We start from the raw sequence: 21,661 nt of genomic DNA on the forward strand, positions 1-21,661 counted from the left end.
TTTTGTTATCACGTAGGTATCCATGATAAGGGTTACGACTGTAGAGTTAACTTGGCCGGTAAGAGTCCATCTAGATGGACTCTGTCATTGATTAAGAAGAGGGTTAAAAAGGATGCTCTAAGGTGGTAGAAACCATAAAAAAAAAACATCTTTAAATGAATTAACTCGGATGTTTAGTGTTTGGATATGTGTAATGGTTTTTGTATGACTTGTGTTAATTAATTAGCTCTCACTTGTGTTGTTTTAATTAATTCTCTACAACCTCTGTTGTTGTACTTAATTATCTATACATTGTGTTATTTTCGAAATTTTAGCAAAATGAACTCAAAAATGTCAACTTGAAAATTAACTTTAGCAAAGTAATCACAATATGACTCAATACATCCAAAAGAGACAATCTACAACTAAAGAAATGAATATAAGAGTAAATAAAGTACTGGATACACCTTAAATCACTAACTCCCCTAATATGAGCACTATGAATTTGGAGCCGTCCCATTAGCACTAGCTCCACCACGGTGTAGGCATCTACTTTGGTTATGACCCTCACATCCACAAAGCCTACAATGCCTAGGACCACGTAGATCATGCATATCCATCTCATTCAAGAAGTGAGTTTTTTTAGGATGACCTTTGGTCACTCGCTTGAGGTGGGAATTGGAAACTAGTCTTGGTCTTTGATGCACATGCCATGCTGTTGGATTTTCTAATGGCCTGAATCGGGTTCTGTACACTTTTCAGATCTCTCCGATTGTATATACCATGCACGTACTATTTCTAATCCAAGCGCTGATTTGCACAACAGACAAATACATGACGACAAGAAATTCGATTCACCTGAAACTCTCCACACTTACAATGCTGAAGACACAAATTTACTGCAAACTCCAAACCGCTAGGCATCTCGAACACTTTCAAAGACCTCGTTCTGCCTATCAAATAAGTTAACTTGGATGTTTTTCGCTGTGTGTTAATTTGACAAAATTTTCTCAGTTGCATATTCAGAGAATAGTTGACCTGCACTTATACGAGTCTCAGCCTCAACTTTCTTCCTTGTAAACAACGCATTTAGCCTTTAAAAATCTACCTTAACAAGAGTTGTCATGGGAAGATTTCGTGTCCCTTTCAATACTTTGTTTATGCACTCCACTAGGTTAGTGGTCATATGGCCCCAGCGATGTCCATCATCATATGCTAACACATATTGTGATCGAGGGATATTGTCCAGCAACTGCTTATAAGCCTCCCCCTGCTCACATAATCTTTGGAAACACATATTGAATTCACGCATTATTCTCGAATAACCTATATTGACAATCAGCTTCTGCATATGCGGCGCCTTGAACCTCCTCAAGGAGTTGGATGCTATGTGTCTGATGTAAAACATGTGAATAGCTCTTAGATATTGCCATGCTCCATTACTACGACTTACAGGCTATAGCTGGGATAATTGACTCGTGTCGATCAAAGATGAGGGCAATACTGTAAGAACTAAATTTTATGATAAAATAATAAACTGATTAATTATAATAAAATAATAATTTCATTGTTCAAGATAAGTTCAAAACTATAAAAATGTAATTTTGAAAATATAAAGGTAAAATTCGCATTCAGTAAATTTTTCCGAGCAGAAAAAAATATTTTTCTGCTGAAATATGCATAAAAAATGCGTATCGGTAAATTAGTCGAAAATACCAGCTTAAGTTTATCCGATACAGTGTGAGAGTAATAAAAACTGTAGAAAAACTTAGGAAAATACTTAAAGTTGAAAACCGGGTGCTAATTCTAAAAGTTTGGCCCAAAATTGGGCCAAACGGGCCAAAAGCGCTAACGGGTTAGACCAGACCTAAGTTGAATCCAAGGCTAAACATATATAAACCATTAATGAGCCAAATCAGCTCATTTCACCAACAAAGAAAGGAAGGCACACTGGTTTGAGAAGAGAAAGGAGAAGAGGGTTTGGCACTATTCACCACCATCTTCCTCAAGTTATAACTTGATCTACAGTGCTCTGATTGACGAGCCATTTGTGGCCACACGAATATCTCGTCGAGCTCTTCATTATAGAAAAATAAAGTTGATAGGATCTTAAATCTTGCACTCCAATTTTCTGCGCTTTGTATTTCCACGATTTTGGTTTTTGATTTTGGAAAAATTTTGTGATTTTGGTCGTTTAAGTGTGATCTAGTAGCGGGTTATTATTGGGTTTTGTCCTAATTCATGGTGGGTAAGGTAAAAAAGCTCTATACCCTTGTGATTTGTCATATTTGTGAACCCTAGGTTTGATTTTGGTAATTTATATGGTTTAGCTTGGAAATTCTTGTTCGTGGGAATTGAATTGAAGAATTGGTGCACTTGGAGTTGATCTTTGATGGCTAGATATTGTTGAGCTTGTTTGAGGACTCTACTTGGTGACTTTGTGCATATTGGGAATCGGCCAAGGTATGGTTTCGGTTTCCTTTATGTAATATGTAATGTTTCGTAACACTTAGGCTACTGGCCTTTAAGATAGAATTGAATGACGTGGTTGTACAATTAGTTTCATGTAAATGTTATGGTTGGTGATGATTTTGATGAAAGTTGAAGGAGTTATATATGGTGGAGTATGGATATTAATGATTATGATGATTGTGATGATTAGATGAATTATGATGTTAATAATAGGTAATTGTTAATGGGTTGATGATTGATGATATTGTTGTTGATAGATGATGAGGAATTAGATATTTTATGATGATAAGTTGATAAATAATATTTTTTACGGTTTAAAATGATGTGTATGTAAATTGTTGGATGTTGGGATTGTTGATTATGTTTAACATGGTTATATTGAGAAGACATTAAGGAAATCAGGAGTATTTGATGGTCATAGCTAGATGCTTGAGAAATGATTGGAAAGTATTTACTATGAATATTTGAGTTGTGTTGAGTGTGTTTTGTTTGGTTTGTTTTAGAAGTTTTGGAAAAAACTAGAGAATTGTCACTTTTGGTAAAAACCTATTTTTAGTGAACTTTGGCGGATTGAGCCTCATACATTGAAATTGAATGATTTTTGCTTTAATTAAAGATGATTTTAAGAGCTTTAAAATGATATGAAGTTTGAGAAAAATAGAATTTGATAGAGAAAATTATGAGCGTTTAAAATTCGGTGCAAAAATCTGAAATTCTGTAGCTTTAAAATTTTTCCAAGTCTACTAAGGCTTGCGTTCAGGGACAGACGTAGGGGGGGAGGCGAGTGGAGGCCTCGGCCCCCCCAACTTTAAAAAAAAATTAATAGTAATAAGTTATTAAGTATGATTTAATTTTTTTAAAATTTATTTAGTATTTAGTCTAATATAAATAAAAGTCCAGCCTAACCTAAATATTAATGATTTCTAATATCTAAAAAAGTAAGTAACAATAATAAAAAAATCTGAAAAGATATTATTATTAATATTTTTTAATTAAATAAAAATTTTCAAATTCCATAAAGTGAATTTTTTTCTTCTTGTGAGCGTCCTTCTTGGTTCATTTGGCATTAATTCTCCCTGTTTCAACTATTACAACTGAGAGATCTTTTTCAGCGATGAATATTGTGAAGAATAACTCATAAACAAAATGAAAGGTTGATTTCTTGCTAATGTCTTTTAATTATATTGAAAAGAAAATTGCTAAAAAATTTGACACAGATTCTATTATTGATAAATTTTATGATACGAAGAATCGACCACTTCGTTAATAAAAAGTACATACATATTTTTTGTACTTTAAAATATATTCTCTATATATCGATATATTTTTATAATATATTTTACATTATATAATTTTTTAATATTATTATATATAACATATTTTTTTACTTTAAAATATATTCTCTATCGATATATTTTTATAATACATTTTACATTATATAATTTTTTATATAATTTTTTAATATTATATATGTTATTGGCCCCTCCAGAATAATATTTCTGGATCCGTCCCTGCTTGCGTACTTGGCACACATACGCGTACGCGGGTAATGGATTCTATCCAGCATTCCCACTTGTGCGGCATGGTCCAATTTTTCTTGGATGTGTACGCGGGCATTGCATGCATACGCGGACAATCCAAATTTCAAGGCATGCATATGCAGGACAGGGGTTTCGCGTAGCGTATGCAAAACCCCTGTTTTGCTGAAAAATAGTTTTCTTCACCTTTTCAAGGATTTTATAACTTTCTGAACTTATTTAATTACCGTTTAAGATTTCTATCTAGTAATTAGGTCCTAAGTATTAGAGGTGAGTTAGTAAATTAAATTGATGAATTTCTGTTATAAGTTTAGAAGACGGTGACTAGGCTTGGAAAGTTCTATGGATGGAATAGCTTGAGTGTCTTGACGGAGTATTGAGGTGACAATAAATTGAGAAACATGAATGATTATGATTAATAAGATGAGTATAAGCAGACATATGCTATGAGCAGTGATCTCTGAGATTGAGTATGAGATTGTGATATGCATTGTTCTCCGTCGTAGGGACTATGGTAGTCTCACGCCTACGTTTGGATATGAGGGCTATGGTAGTCTCCCACTTACATGACATGCATTGAATTGGTAAGTCGCTATGCACCTCAGAAAAGGGCTGTGGCAGTCTCCTGCTTGTCGAGGTAGCAGTGCCGGCGTAGGGGCCGAGGCAGTCTCCCGCCTATGTTGAGAAGTGAGGACTGAGGTAGTATCCCGCTCGCATAACCTTCTCTGCTGCATGAGTGTGCCAGACACTATATCCTCGGAACATTAGTGTGTCAGCACTATATCCTCAGAATGATAGTGTGCGGGGCACTATATCCCTGACGCGGTAGAAAGGCTACAACCGAAAGGATGTGTCGGGTTGGCATTTTAGACCGACAAGTGATATCACGAGCCAATAGGAAAGGCCATAGCTGCCTCCTCTGAATCTTGGAAGATGGAGAGATTTATCACCAAAGCCCACCAAGACCACTTCTATGAAATAGTGGCAGAGAAGAAGGTGATCCCTGAGGTCCCTTTTAGGCTTAAGAAGAATGAGTACTTGAAAATCCGAAGAGATATCCAGAGAAGAGGATGGGAAATCCTAACCAATTCTATTCAAGAGGTTGGGATCTTAATGGTACAAGAGTTCTATGCTAATGCATGGGTCACAAAAAACCATGACATTAGTGTGAACCCAAATCCTAAGAATTGGAGCACCATGGTCCGAGGGAGAATCTTGGACTTTAGTTCGGAAAGTGTGAGGTTGGCGTTCAACTTGCCTTTGATGCAAGGAGACCTACATCCATACACTAGAAGAGTCAACTTTGATCAAAGACTGGATCAAGTGCTCTCAGACATCTATGTGGAAGGAGCACAGTGGAAAAGGGATTCCCAAGGTAAGCCCACTCAACTAAGAAGGCTTGACCTCAAGCTCTTAGCTAGAGGATGGTTGGAATTCATCCAACGCTCTATCATCCCTACTAGCAATCGGTCAGAAGTGACCATTGACAAAGCTATCATGATTCATTACATCATGATTAGGAGTGAGGTGAAAGTACATGAGGTGATACCTCAAGAATTGTACAAGATAGCTGAAAAGCCTTCTACCAAAGCAAGGTTAACATTCCCTCACCTTATTTGTCACCTATGCAATTCAGCTGGAATTGTCATAGAGGGAGACATCTTCATTGAGGAAGACAAACCCATCACTAAGAAGAGGATGGAGCAAACTAGAGAGCATGCACATGAGCCTGTCCAGCCACCTCAACATGAGATTCCTGAGATGTCTCAAGGGTTCTATTTTCCCCCTCAAAGCTATTGGGATCAATGACATACTTCTATGGGAGAATTAAGATCTAACATGGAGCAGTTGAGGATAGAGCATCAAGAGCATTCCACCATCTTCAATGAAGTAAGAGAAGACCAAAAGGCTATGAGGGAAGAACAACAGAGACAAGGGCGTGACATTGAAGAGATCAAGCACTACATTGGATCCTCAAGGAGAAGTAGTATCCGCCATCATTAAGGTGGATTCGTTCTCTTAATCCCCTTTTCTTAGGTTATTTTTCTATTTTCTATTATGTTTTATTGTCTGTTCTCTTATTCTTATTGCATGATCATTTCTATCTATGTCTTAAAGTTATAAAATGTTCCATATATCTCTCATATCACTTAAAAGAAAATTTTATTTGAAAAGAATTGAGAGATACATGAATTTTGAGTTTATCTTAAGAATAGTTCAATTATCTTGATGTGGTGGCATTGCTTTTGTTTTCTAAATGTATGAATGAATAGTGCATATTTGAAATTGAAATTAAGAAAGTTGGATCTTGAAAGAATGATGATAAAAGTGAAGTATCATTGGTAATATGAAAAATCTAAAAATTGATTTTTGAAGCAAGAAAAAGCAGCAAAAAAGTAATAAGCAGAAAAAGGTTATAACTCTTAAAACCAAAAGGCAAAAGCAGAAAAAGCCAATAGCTCTTAAAACCAAAAGGCAAAAGCAAAAAGCCAATAACCCTTTAAACCAAAAGGCAAGGGTAAAAGGATCCAAGGCTTTGAGCATCAATGGTTAGGAGCGCCTAAAAGGAGTAAAATCTTGGCCTAAGCACTCCAAATGGACAATGTCCCTAACTATATGCTTGTGGTGTGAAGGTGTCAAGTAAAAAAGCTTGAGACTGAGCAGTTAAAGTCGTGATCCAAAGCAAAAAGAGTGTGCTTAAGAATTCTGGACACCTCTATCTGGGGATTCTAGCAAAGCTGAATCACAATCCGAAAGGGTTCACCAGTTAAGTGTCTGTGACATTTATGTATCCGGTGGTAATACTGAAAAACAAAGTGCCTAGGGCCACGTCTAAGACTCTAAAAAGCTGTGTTCAAGAATAAAAAAGAACTGAACTAGGAGAGTTAATAATATCATCTGGATTCTAAGTTCCAAAGGAGACCAACACTTCTGAGTTTAAATGGGTAGTGAGATGCCAAAACTATTTAGAAACAAAAAGCTACTAAGTCCCGCTCATCTAATTGAAACTGAGCTTCACTGAAAACTCTGAGATTTATTGTATCTTACTTTTCTTTTTATCCTACTTTATTTTTAGTTGCTTGGGGACAAGCAACAGTTTAAGTTTGGTGTTCTGATGAGCGGATATTTTATACGCTTTTTGCCATCATTTTCATATAGTTTTTAGTATGTTTTGTTTAAGTTTTATTATATTTTCATAGGTTTTAGTGCAAAATTCACATTTTTGGATTCTACTTTGAGTTTGTGTGTTTTTATGCAATTTTAGGTATTTTTTGGCTAAAATTGAGGAGCTGGAGCTAACGCCTGATTCAGAGGCAGAGAAAGCACTGCAGATGTTGTCAGGATCTGACCTCTTTGCACTCGAAAGAGCTTTTCTGGAGCTACAGAAGTCCAAATGGAGCATTCTCAACGGCTATAGAAAGCTGACTTCCAGAGCTTTCCAGTACTGTATAAAGAAGTACTTGTTGGGAGGCAACCCAACCTTCATTATTTTTATTTTGCTTAATTTTGTTTTTCTTTAATTTATTTATCTAGGTTCATGATCATGTGCAGCAATTAGAACAGAGACAGAAGTGTTCAGTAGTGAAAATAGAACACTCTGGATGGAGTGTTATTGGAGTTGAACGCCAGCCAGGGAGCAGACCCTGGGCGTTCAACGCCCATGCAGAAGGCAAGGAATCTGAATTCCCTAGCCACTCAGGACCAGTGGGCCCACAACATCTTTACCTACCCACTTATTTCTTCTTTCTTTTCACACTTCCCCATACACTCTTCCCTATAAACTCTAGCTCAATCACATCCATATCACTTTCCCAAGACCATCATAACTCCCACCAACCCCCACCCACTTCAAAATCAAAATTTTCTCCCATTTTTCCCACCCATGACCGAACCCTACCCTATCTCACTCCTATAAATACCCTTCATTCTAAACCTTCATACACACACCTCTCATATACATCATAACCCCCCTTGGCCGAATTACTTCCTACCCCCTTCTTTTTTTATTTTCTTCTTCTTCTACTCCATTCTTCTCTTTTCTTTATTTGTTGCTCAAGGACGAGCAAAGATTTTAAGTTTAGGGTAGAAAAAGCGTTGCTTTTTGCTTTCCATTACCACTTATGGTACCTAAGGTTGGAGAATCCTCTAGAAAGAGGAAAGAAAAGGCAGTAGCCGCCACCTCTGAATCTTTGGAGATGGAGAGATTCATCACCAAAGCCCACCAAGACCACTTCTATGAAGTAGTGGCATAGAAGAAGGTGATCCCTGAGGTATCTTTCAGGCTCAAGAAGAATGAGTATCCGGAAATCCGAAGAGATATCCGGAGAAGAGGTTGGGAAGTCCTAACCAATCCCATCCAAGAGGTTGGGATCTTAATGGTGCAAGATTTCTATGCTAATACATAGGTCACAAAAAATCATGACATTAGTGTGAACCCAAATCCCAAGAATTGGAGCACCATGGTCTGAGTGAGAATCTTAGATTTTAGCCCGAAAAGTGTGAGGTTGGTGTTCAACTTGTCTTTGATGCAAGGAGATCCACATTCTTACACTAGAAGAGTCAACTTTGACCAGAGATGGGATCAAGTGCTCTTAGACATCTGTGTGGAAGGAGCACAGTAGAAAAGGAATTCCCAAGGCAAGTCCATTCAACAAAGAGGATTGACCTCAAGCCCAAAGCTAGAAGATGGTTGGAATTCATCCAACGCTCTATCATCCCTACTAGCAATCGGTTAAAAGTGACTATTGAAAGAACCATCATGATCCATTGCATCATGATTGGAAGTGAGGTGGAAGTACATGAGGTGATCCCTCAAGAATTGTACAAGATAGCTGAGAAGCCTTCTACCAAAGCAAGGTTGGCGTTCCCACACCTCATCTGTCATTTATACAATTCATCTAGAATTGTCATAGAAAGAGACATCTTCATTGAGGAGAACAAGCCCATCACTAAAAAGAGGATGGAGCAAACTAGAGAGCATGCACATGAGCCTGTGCAGCCGCCTCAGCATGAGATCCCTGAGATGCTTCAAGGGATGTATTTTCCTCCTCAAAGCTATTGGTATCAATGGCATACTTCTAATGGAGAATTGAGCTCTAACATGAATAAATTGAGGATGGAGCATCAAGAGCATTCCACCATCCTCAATGAAATCAGAGAAGACCAAAGGGCTATGAGGGAAGATCAATAAAGACAAAGGAGTGACATTGAAGAGATCAAGCACTACATTGGATCCTCAAAGAGGAGCACTAGGCGCCACCATTAAAGGTGGATTCGTTCTCTTAATCTCCTTTTCTTATGTTATTTTTCTATTTTCTGTTATGTTTTTCTGTCTGTTCGCTTGTTCTTATTGCATGATCATTTCCATTTATGTCTTAAAGTTGTAAAATATTCCGTATATCTCTCACCTTGCTTAAAAAGAAAATTTTATTTGAAAAGAATTGAGAGATACATGAATTTCAGGTTATATAATAAGAATAGTTCAATTATCTTGATGTGGTGGCATTGCTTTAATTTTCTGAATGTATGAATAAACAGTGCATATTTGAAGTTGGAATTTTAGAATGTTGGCTCTTGAAAGAACGATGATAAAAGTGAAGTATTATTGATAATCTGAAAAATCCAAAAATTGATTTTTGAAGCAAGAAAAAGCAGCAAAAAGAAAAAGAAAAAGCATGTTGCAAAAGAAAAAAAAAAAAATATATATATATATATATACATGCATGCGAAAAAAAATATGGCGAAAAAAATGAAAAATAAAAAGCAGAAAAAGCCAATAGCTCTTTAAACCAAAAGGCAAGGACAAAAAGCCAGTAACCCTTTAAACCAAAAGGTAAGGATAAAAGGATCCAAAGATCTTAAGAGTGTGCTTAAGAACTCTGGACACCTCTATCTGGGGATTCTAGTAAATCTGAGTCACAATCCAAAAGGGTTCACCAGTTAAAGTATCTGTGGCATTTGTGTATCCGGTGGTAATACTGAAAAACAAAGTGCTTAGAGTCACGGCCAAGACTCTAAAAGCTGTGTTCAAGAATAAAAAAGAACTAAACTAGGAGAGTCAATAATATCATCTGGATTCTAAGTTCCTAAGGAGACCAACACTTCTGAGTTTCAATGGATAGTGAGATGCCAAAACTATTCAGAAGCAAAAAGCTACTAAGTCCCGCTCATCTAATTGGAACTGAGCTTCATTAGAAACTCTAAGATTTATTGTATCTTACTCTTCTTTTTATCCTACTTTGTTTTTAGTTGCTTGGAGACAAGCAACAGTTTAAGTTTGGTGTTGTGATGAGCAGATATTTTATACGCTTTTTGGCATCATTTTCATATAGTTTTTAGCATGTTTTGTTTAATTTTTATTAAGTTTTCATAGGTTTTAGTGTAAAATTCAAATTTTTGGATTTTACTTTGAGTTTTTGTGTTTTTATGCAATTTCAGGTATTTTCTGGCTGAAATTGAGGAGCTGGAGCAAAAGTCTGATTCAGAGACAGAGAAAGCACTGCAGATGCTGTCCGGATCTAACCCCCTTGCACTCGAAATTGCTTTTCTGGAGCTACAGAAGTCCAAATGGAGAATTCTCAACGGCTATGGAAAGCTGACTTCTAGAGCTTTCCGGTACTGTATAATAGTCCATACTTTTCTTCAGAATTGAAGGCTCAAAATTGGCATCAAATGCCAGCCTCCTGCCCTAGTCCAGGCGTCCAGCGCCCAAAGGAGGAGACCAGCGTCCAAACACCCAAAGAGGACAACCTAGCCAGCGTTCAATACCTTAGAGGCCTCCTAGCACGTGAATCTCATCAAAGCTCAGCCCAAACACTCATCAAGTGGGCCCCAGAAGTGGATTTTAGCACTAAAAGACTATTTTACCTTTTTATGTATTCCTTAGTCAGTAGATTAGTATATATAGAACAAGGATCACTGGTGCACAAAATTGTGATCCCTGGTAATGGCTCCAAAAACTTGGTGCTCTAATCTTAATTCATAATTTGTCACAACTTCGATACAACTAACCAGCAAGTGCACTGGGTCGTCCAAGTAATAAAACCTTACGTGAGTAAGGGTCGATCCCACGGAGATTGTTGGTATGAAGCAAGCTATGGTCATCTTGTAAATCTCAGTCAAGCAGATATCAAATGGTTATGGAGTTTTCGAATAATAATAATAAATAAACAGAAAATAAAGATAGAAATACTTATGTAATTCATTGGTGAGAATTTCAGATAAGCGTATAAAGATGCTTTCATTCCTCTGAACCTCTGCTTTCCTACTGTCTTCATCCAATCAGTCCTACTCCTTTCCATGGCAAGCTTTCTGTAAGGCATCACCGTTGTCAATGGCCACATCCCATCCTCTCTGTGAAAAAGGTTCAAATGCTCTGTCATGGCACGGCTAATCATCTGGAGGTTCTCGATCATACTGGAATAGGATTCACCCTCCTTTTGTGTCTATCACTATGCCCAGCACTCGCGAGTTTGAAGTTCGTCACAGCCATCCCCTCCCAGATCCTACTCGGAATACCACAGACAAGGTTTAGACTTTTTGAATCTCAGGAATGGCCATCCATGGGTTCTAACTTATACCACGAAGATTCTAATATCTCGGACTCGGTCCTCTGTATTAGATATCTAAGAGATACTCATTCTAGCTTGTTTGCATATAGAACGGAAGTGTTTGTCAGGCACGCGTTCATAAGTGAGAATGATGATGAACGTCACATAATCATCACATTCATCATGTTCTTGGGTGTGAATGGATATCTTAGAAGCGGAATAAGTTGAATTGAATAGAAAAATAGTAGTACTTTGCATTAAATCATGAGGAACAGCAGAGCTCCACACCTTAATCTATGGAGTGCAGAAACTCTACCGTTGAAAACACATAAGTGATGAAGGTTCAGGCATGGCCGAATGGCCAGCCCCCAAACATGATCAATAGATCAAAAGATAATCCAAAGATGATCCGAAGATGTAAATACAATAGTAAAAAGTCCTATTTATACTAAACTAGTTACTAGGGTTTACAGAAGTAAGTAATTGATTCATAAATCTACTTCCGGGGCCCACTTGGTGTGTGCTTGGGCTGAGCTTGAAGTTTACACGTGCAGAGGCTTCTTTTGGAGTTGAACGCCAAGTTGTAACGTGTTTTTGGCGTTCAACTCTAGTTCGTGACGTGTTTCTGGCGTTTAACTCCAGACTGCAGCGTAGAATTGGCGTTCAACGCCCTTTTGCGTCATCTAAACTTGGGCAAAGTATGGACTATTATATATTTCTGGAAAGCCCTGGATGTCTACTTTTTAACGCCGTTGAGAGAGCGCCATTTGGAGTTCTGTAGCTCCAGAAAATTTACTTTGAGTGTAGGGAGGTCAGAATCCAACACCATCAGCAGTCCTTCTTCAACCTCTGAATCTGATTTTTGCTCAAGTCCCTCAATTTCAGCCAGAAAATACCTGAAATCACAGAAAAACACACAAACTCATAGTAAAGTCCAGAAATGTGAATTTAACATAAAAACTAATAAAAACATCCCTAAAAGTAACTAGATCCTACTAAAAACATACTAAAAACAATGCCAAAAAGCGTATAAATTATCTGCTCATCACAACACCAAACTTAAATTGTTGCTTGTCCCCAAGCAACTGAAAATCAAATAGGATAAAAAGAAGAGAATATACTATAAATTCCAAAATACCAATGAAACATAGCTCCAATCAGATGAGCGGGACTTGTAGTTTTTTGCCTCTTGAATAGTTTTGGCATCTCACTTTATCGATTGAAGTTCAGAATGATTGGCATCTATAGGAACTCAGAGTTCAGATAGTGTTATTGATTCTCCTAGTTCAGTATGTTGATTCTTGAACACAGCTACTTTATGAGTCTTGGCCGTGGCCCTAAGCACTTTGTTTTCCAGTATTACTACCGGATACATAAATGCCACAGACACATAACTGGGTGAACCTTTTCAGATTGTGACTCAGCTTTGCTAAAGTCCCCAATTAGAGGTGTCCAGGGTTCTTAAGCACACTCTTTTTTTGCTTTGGACCTTGACTTTAACCGCTCAGTCTCAAGTTTTCACTTGACACCTTCATGCCACAAGCACATGGTTAGGGACAGCTTGGTTTAGCCGCTTAGGCCAGGATTTTATTCCTTTAGGCCCTCCTATCCACTGATGCTCAAAGCCTTGGGATCCTTTTTATTTACCTTTACCTTTTGGTTTTAAGGGTTATTGGCTTTTTGCTCTTGCCTTTTGGTTTTAAGAGCTTTTGGCTTTTTCTGCTTGCTTTTTCTTTTTCTATTTTTTTCGCCATTTTTTTTGCAAGCTTTGTATTCACTGCTTTTTCTTGCTTCAAGAATCATTTTTATGATTTTTCAGATTATCAAATAACATGTCTCCTTTTCATCATTCTTTCAAGAGCCAACATATTTAACATTCATAAACAACAACTTCAAAAGACATATGCACTGTTCAAGCATTCATTCAGAAAACAAAAAGTGTTGCCACCACATCAAAATAATTAAACTAGTTTCAAGGATGAATTCGAAACCATGTACTTCTTGTTCTTTTGTTTTTTAAAACATTTTTCATTTAAGAGAGGTGATGGATTCATATTCACTACTTTAAGGCATAGACACTTAGACACTAATGATCATGTAATAAAGACACAAACATAGATAAACATTTAACATAAGAAAACGAAAAACAGAAAATTTAAGAACAAGGAATGAGTCGACCTTAGTGATGGTGGCATTTCCTTCTTGAGGAACTAATGATGTCCTTGAGCTCTTCTATGTCTCTTCCTTGTCTTTGTTGCTCTTCCCTCATAGCTCTTTGATCTTCTCTAATTTCATGGAGGATGATTGAATGCTCTTGATGTTCCACCCTTAGTTGTCCAATGTTGGAACTCAGTTCTCCTAGGGAGGTGTTGATTTGCTCCCAAAAGTTCTGTGGAGGAAAGTGCATCCCTTGAGGAATCTCAGGGATTTCTTGGTGATGAGCTTCTTCATGCATCTCTTGAGATCCATGAATAGGCTCTCTTGTTTGCTCCATCCTTTTCTTAGTGATGGGCTTGTCCTCATCAATGAGGATATCTCCCTCTATGTCAATCCCAGCCGAATTGCATAGTTCTTACTTTGATCATGGTTCCTAGTGATCCATGCATTAGCATAGAACTCTTGAACCATTAGAATTCCGACTTGTTAGATGGGGTTTGTTAGAACTTCCCAACCTCTTCTTTGGATCTCATGTCGGATCTCCGGATACTCATTTTTCTTGAGTTTGAAAGGGACCTCGGGGATCACCTTCTTCTTGGCCACAACATTATAGAAGTGGTCTTGATGGGTTTTGGAGATGAATCTTTCCATCTCCCATGACTCAGAGGTGGAAGCTTTTGTCTTCCCTTTTCCTTTTCTAGAGGATTCTCCGGTCTTAGGTGCCATCAATGGTAATGGAAAAACAAAAAGCTTTATGCTTTTACCACACCAAACTTAGAATATTGCTCGCCCTCGAGCAAGAGAAGAAAGAAAAAAAGAAGAAGAAGAAAAAATGAAAGAAAGGGAGAAAGGGTGGTGTTTCGGCCAAGAAGGGGATGAGAGGGTTATGTTGTGTGAAAATGAAGAAGAATGGAGGGGTTTATATAGTGGAGGGAGAGGGGTTAGGTTTGGCCATTTAGGGTGGGTTTGGGTGGGAAAGTGATTTTGAATTTTGAAGGTAGGTGGGGTTTATGAGGTAGGTTTATGGGGAAGAGTGGATGGATGTGAGTGGTGAAGGGGTAGTAGGGAAGAGAGCTTGAGGTGATTGGTGAAGGGTTTTGGGGAAGGGTGTTTATTGGGAAAAGAGGATGAATGAGAAGAGGGAAGGGTATGAGTGGAGGTAGGTGGGGTCCACAGATGCTGAGATGATCCTGTGGGGTCCACAGATCCTGAGGTGTCAAGGAATTGCATCCCTGCACCAATTAGGCATGTAAAATGCCTTTGCATGCAATTCTGGCGTTTAAACGCCGAATTGGTGCTTATTTTGGGCGTTCAGCGCCCAGATGCAGCATGTTTCTGGCGTTCAGCGCCAGCTTTCCTCAGTGTGCATTCCTGGCGTCTGAACGCCAGGATGCTGCTTGTTTTGGGCGTTCAACGCCAGATCCATGCTCTATTATGGCGTTGAACGCCAGCCAGATGCTCCTTACTGGCGTTTAAATGCCAGTAAGCCCTTCCTCCAAGGTGTGATTTTTCTTCTGCTATTTTTGATTCTGTTTTTGATTTTTCTATTTATTTTGTGACTCCACATGATCATGAATCTTAGAAAACATGAAAGAACAATAAGAATAAAAATAAAATTAGAAAAATAAAAATTGGGTTGCCTCCCAACAAGCGCTTCTTTAATGTCAATAGCTTGACAGTGGGCTCTCATGGAGCCACACAGGTGATCAGGTCAATTTTATAGACTTCCCAACACCAAACTTAGAGTTTGGATATGGGAGTTCAACACTAAACTTAGAGTTTGGTTGTGGCCTCCCAACACCAAACTTAGAGTTTGACTGTGGGGGCTCTGGTTGACTCTGCAGTGAGAGAAGCTTATCATGCCTCTTTTCCATGTTTTCAGGATGATAACCTTGTGCTTTAAACACAAGGGAGTCCCCATTCAATTGAAGGACTAATTCACCTCTGTTAACATCTATCACAGCTCCTACTGTGGCTAGGAAAGGTCTTCCAAGGATGATGCATTCATCCTCATCCTTCCCAGTATCTAGGATTATGAAATCAGCAGGGATGTAAAGGCCTGCAACCTTTACTAGCATGTCCTCTACTTGTCCATAAGCCTCTTTTCTTGAATTGTCTGCCATCTCTAATGAGATTCTAGCAGCTTGCACCTCAAAGATTCCAAGTTTCTCCATTACAGAGAGTGGCATGAGGTTTATTCCTGATCCAAGGTCACATAGAGTCTTCTCAAAGGTCATGGTGCCTATGGTACAAGGTATTAGGAACTTTCCAGGATCCTGTTTCTTCTGAGGCAATCTTAGTTGATCCAATGCATTTAGTTCATTGGTGAACAGGGGAGGTTCATCTCCCCAAGTCTCTTTACCAAATAAATTGGCATTCAGCTTCATGATTGCACCAAAAAACTTGGAAACTTACTCTTCAGTAACATCCTCATTCTCTTCTGAAGAGGAATATTCATCAGAGCTCATGAAGGGCGTAAGGAGGTTTAATGGAATCTCTATGGTCTCTAGATGAGCCTCAGAGTCCTTTGGTTCCTCAGAGGGAAACTCCTTATTGATCTCTGGACGTCCCAGGAGGTCTTCCTCCTTTGGATTCACGTCCTCCCCTTCCTCCTTGGATTCGACCATGATGGTTATATCAATGGCCTTGCACTCTCCTTTTGGATTTTCTTCTGTATTGCTTGGGAGAGTACTAGGAGGGATTTCAGTGATCCTTTTACTCAGCTGGCCCACTTGTGCCTCCAAATTTCTAATGGAGGACCTTGTTTCATTCATGAAACTCAGAGTGGGCTTAGATAAATCAGAGACTAAATTTGCTAAGCTAGATGGATTCTACTCAGAATTCTCTGTCTGTTGCTGAGTAGATGATGGAAAAGGTTTACTATTGTTAAACCTGTTTCTTCCACCATTATTAAAGCCTTGCTGAGGCTTTTGTTGATCCTTCCATGAGAGATTTGGGTGATTTCTCCATGAGAGATTATAGGTGTTTCCATAAGGTTCACCCATATAATTTACCTCTGCAATTGCAGAGTTCTCAGGATCATAAGCTTCTTCTTCAGAAGATGCCTCTTGAGTACTGTTGGATGCAGCTTGCATTCCATTCAGACTCTGAAAAATCATATTGACTTGCTGAGTCAATATTTTGTTCTGAGCCAATATGGCATTCAGAGTATAAATTTCAAGAACTCCCTTCTTCTGAGGCGTCCCATTACTTACAGGATTCCTCTCAGAAGTGTACATAAACTGGTTATTAGCAACCATGTCAATAAGTTCTTGAGCTTCTGCAGGTGTTTTCTTTAGGTGAATGGATCCACCTGCAGAAGTATCTAATGACATCTTAGCTAATTCAAATAGACCATCATAGAATATATCCAGGATGGTCCATTCTGAAAGCATGTCAGAAGGACACTTTTTGGTCAGTTGCTTATATCTCTCCCAAGCTTCATAGAGGGATTCACCTTCTTTCTATCTAAAGGTTTGAACATCCACTCTAAGCTTACTCAGCTTTTGAGGAGGAAAGAACTTGGCTAAGAAAGTCGTGACCAGCTTATCCCAAGAGTTCAGGCTATCTTTGGGTTGAGAGTCCAACCACACTCTAGCTCTGTCTCTTACAGCAAACGGGAAAAGCATAAGCCTGTAGACCTTGGGATCAACCCCATTGGTCTTAACAGAACAAAGAAAATACAGAATCCTCTATGTCACAGTATAGAGATTCCTTTGTGTGAGTAGAAGAAGAAAAGAATGTAATGTAAGGAAAGAGAAGGGAGGAGAATCCAAACACAAGGGTGAGGAGAGCAGAGATATGAGATGAAGAGAAGTGTTAGTAAGTAATAAATAAATAGAAGGAGATGGGAGAGAGGGAATTTCAAAAAATAAATTTTGAAAAAGAGTTAATGATTTTCAAAAATTAAGATAAAATTAAAATTAAAATAAAAAATTGAAACAATTAATTAATTAAGAGGAATTTTTGAAAAAGAGGGAGGTATTTTCGAAAATTAGAGAGCGATAGTTAGTTAGGTAGTTTTGAAAAAGATAAGAAACAAACAAAAAGTTAATTAGTTAGTTGAAACAAATTTTGAAAATTAATTTTTAAAAGATAAGAAGATAAGAAGTTTGAAAAGATATTTGAAAAAGATATGATATGAAAAGGTATGATTAAAAAGATATGATTTTGAAAAAGATAAGATAAAAAGATATTTTTGAAAAGATATGATTGAAATTAGTTTTGAAAAAGATTTGATTTTTAAAATCACAATTAATGACTTGATTCACAAGAAATCACAAGATATGATTCTAAAACTTAAAGTTTGAATCTTTCTTAACAAGTAAGTAACAAACTTGAAATTTTTGAATCAAAACATTAATTGTTGAAGATATTTTCGAAAATATAATGTAAAATTAAGAAAAAGATTTTTTGAAAAATATTTTTAAAATTTTCGAAAATAAATAAGAAAAATGAAAAAGATTTGATTTTTGAAAAAGATTTTGAAAAAGATAAGGTTCTTAAATTGAAAATTTGATTTGACTCATAAGAAACAACTAAATTTTAAAAAGTTTTGAAAAAGTCAACTCAAATTTTTGAAAATTTATGAGTGAAAAAGGGAAAGATATTTTTTTGATTTTTGAATTTTTAATGATGAAAGAGAAAAACATAAAAAAAAACTCAATGCATGAAAATTTTGGATCAAAACATGTGATGAATGCAAGAACACCATGAATGTCAAGATGAACACCAAGAACACTTTGAATGTCAAGATGAACACCAAGAACATATTTTCGAAAAATTTTTGATGCAAAGAAAACATGCAAGACACCAAACTTAGAGATCTTTAATGCTTAGACTCTATGAATGCAAAGATGCACATGAAAAACAACAAAAGACACAAAATAAGAAAACATCAAGATCAAACAAGAAGACTTACCAAGAACAACTTGAAGATCATGAAGAACACTATGAATGCATGAATTTTTGAAAAATGCATAAATTTTTAGAAAAAATGCAATTGACACCAAACTTAAAAATTGACTCAAGACTCAAACAAGAAACGAAAAAAGATTTTTGATTTTATGATTTTATTAATTTTTTTGGATTTTTTGTATATTTTTTTTTCGAAAAACACATAGGAAAAAGAAAATAAGAAATTCAAAAATTTTTAATAAGAATTCCAGGAATCTTTCAATGTTAGCCTAAAGCTCCAATCCAAGGGTTAGACATGGCTTAATAGCCAGCCAGCTTTAGGATATAAATCAGTCATACAATAACAAATTTGATTAGCAACAACTAGCTTGCTCTTGTAATGATGACTTGGAAGCCTCAGTCCAAATGAATTTAGACGTGGCTCTACAGCCAGCCAGACTTCTACATGCTTCATGAAACACTAGAATTCATTCTTAAAAATTTAGAATAATTTTCGAAAACAGATGAGAAATTTTTGAAAGATTTTTGAAAAATTTTTTCTGAAAATAAAACAAAAAGAAAATTACCTAATCTGAGCAACAAGATGGACCGTCAGTTGTCCAAACTCGAACAATCCCCGGCAACGGCGCCAAAAACTTGGTGCACAAAATTGTGATCCCTGGTAATGGCTCCAAAAACTTGGTGCTCTAATCTTAATTCATAATTTGTCACAACTTCGATACAACTAACCAGCAAGTGCACTGGGTCGTCCAAGTAATAAAACCTTACGTGAGTAAGGGTCGATCCCACGGAGATTGTTGGTATGAAGCAAGCTATGGTCATCTTGTAAATCTCAGTCAGGCAGATATCAAATGGTTATGGAGTTTTCGAATAATAATAATAAATAAACAGAAAATAAATATAGAAATATTTATGTAATTCATTGGTGAGAATTTCAGATAAGCGTATAGAGATGCTTTCGTTCCTCTGAACCTCTGCTTTCCTGATGTCTTCATCCAATCAGTCTTACTCCTTTCCATGGCAAGCTTTCTGTAAGGCATCACCGTTGTCAATGGCCACATCCCATCCTCTCTGTGAAAAAGGTCCAAATACTCTGTCACGTCACGGCTAATCATCTGGAGGTTCTCGATCATACTGGAATAGGATTCACCCTCCTTTTGCGTCTGTCACTACGCCCAGCACTCGCGAGTTTGAAGTTCGTCACAGCTATCCCCTCCCAGATCCTACTCGGAATACCACAGATAAGGTTTAGACTTTTCGAATCTCAGGAATGGCTATCCATGGGTTCTAAATTATACCACGAAGATTCTAATATCTCGGACTCGGTCCTCTGTATTAGATATCTAAGAGATACTCATTCTAGCTTGTTTGCATGTAGAACGGAAGTGTTTGTCAGGCACGCGTTCATAAGTGAGAATGATGATGAACGTCACATAATCATCACATTCATCATGTTCTTGGGTGCGAATGGATATCTTAGAAGTGGAATAAGTTGAATTGAATAGAAAAACAGTAGTACTTTGCATTAAATCATGAGGAACAGCAGAGCTCCACACTTTAATCTATGGAGTGCAGAAACTCTACCATTGAAAATACATAAGTGATGAAGGTTCAGGCATGGCCGAATGGCCAGCCCCCAAACGTGATCAATAGATCGAAAGATAATCCAAAGATGATCCGAAGATGTAAATACAATAGTAAAAAGTCCTATTTATACTAAACTAGTTACTAGGGTTTACAGAAGTAAGTAATTGATGCATAAATCCACTTCCGGGGCCCACTTGGTGTGTGCTTGGGCTGAGCTTGAAGTTTACACGTGCAGAGGCTTCTTTTGGAGTTGAACGCCAAGTTGTAACATGTTTTTGGCGTTCAACTCTGGTTCGTGACGTGTTTCTGGCGTTTAACTCCAGACTACAGTGTAGAACTGGCGTTCAACGCCCTTTTGCGTCATCTAAACTTGGGCAAAGTATAGACTATTATATATTGCTAGAAAATCCTGGATGTCTAATTTCCAATGCCATTGAGAGCGCGCCATTTGGAGTTCTGTAGCTCCAGAACATCCACTTTGAGTGCAGGGAGGTCAGAATCCAACAGCATCAGCAGTCCTTCTTCAACCTCTAAATCTGATTTTTGCTCAAGTCCCTCAATTTCAGCCAGAAAATACCTGAAATCATAGAAAAACACAAAAACTCATAGTAAAGTCCAGAAATGTGAATTTAACATAAAAACTAATAAAAACATCCCTAAAAGTAACTAGATCCTACTAAAAACATACTAAAAACAATGCCAAAAAGCGTATAAATTATCCGCTCATCAATCACCCTTGTTCAGAACCTTTTGACACTTTACACGTTTTTATGATTGTATTTTCTATCAGTATGAGTTTCTAACTCTCCTAGGTTGAGGGGTGGTGCCATGCTGAGTTTTATGGATTAATAAAAGTACTACTGTTCTTTCTCAATTCGTGTTTGATTCTCTATTCTAAGATGTATCTTTGTTCTTCATCAATATGAATGCGTTGAACTGGCATAAGGTTATCACATTATACATGGGTTCAGAGTGAGTTTTTCATCAGACAATGATGAACGACCAGCTTGATTATACATCTCTTAGACAGCTAATCCACGACTTCGTTGGGGACTTCTCGAGACACCAGTTCAGCCGAAGTATGGGGAGATTAAGGTCTCTGTGGTAGAGGCTAGAACCCAAAGGGCAACATCCTCTTATGCGGAAGATCCGACCTTGTCTGTGGTGTTTTGAGTAGGATCACCAAGGAGAATGAACTGCAGGAGCTTCACCTTCAATAAGACTGGATCCGCACTAACCCTGGGGTTCAGATCTAGAGGAGTATTAGCGATCTCTTAAAAAAGACGTTAATCACATACATCCTGCCATAGAAGAAATCATTCACAATTGAAGAAGACAGTAAGACCAGAGTTAATCCAGAAGGACAAAGCATCTCCAAGCCTTAACCATCTTCTTATCATTGTAAACAGGTCAACCTAGTTTAGATATCATTATTCCTTTTATGCATTTAAGCAAACAAAC

The sequence above is a fragment of the Arachis ipaensis genome, chromosome B09 (assembly GCF_000816755.2).
Source record: "Arachis ipaensis cultivar K30076 chromosome B09, Araip1.1, whole genome shotgun sequence".
Lineage (NCBI taxonomy): Eukaryota > Viridiplantae > Streptophyta > Magnoliopsida > Fabales > Fabaceae > Arachis > Arachis ipaensis.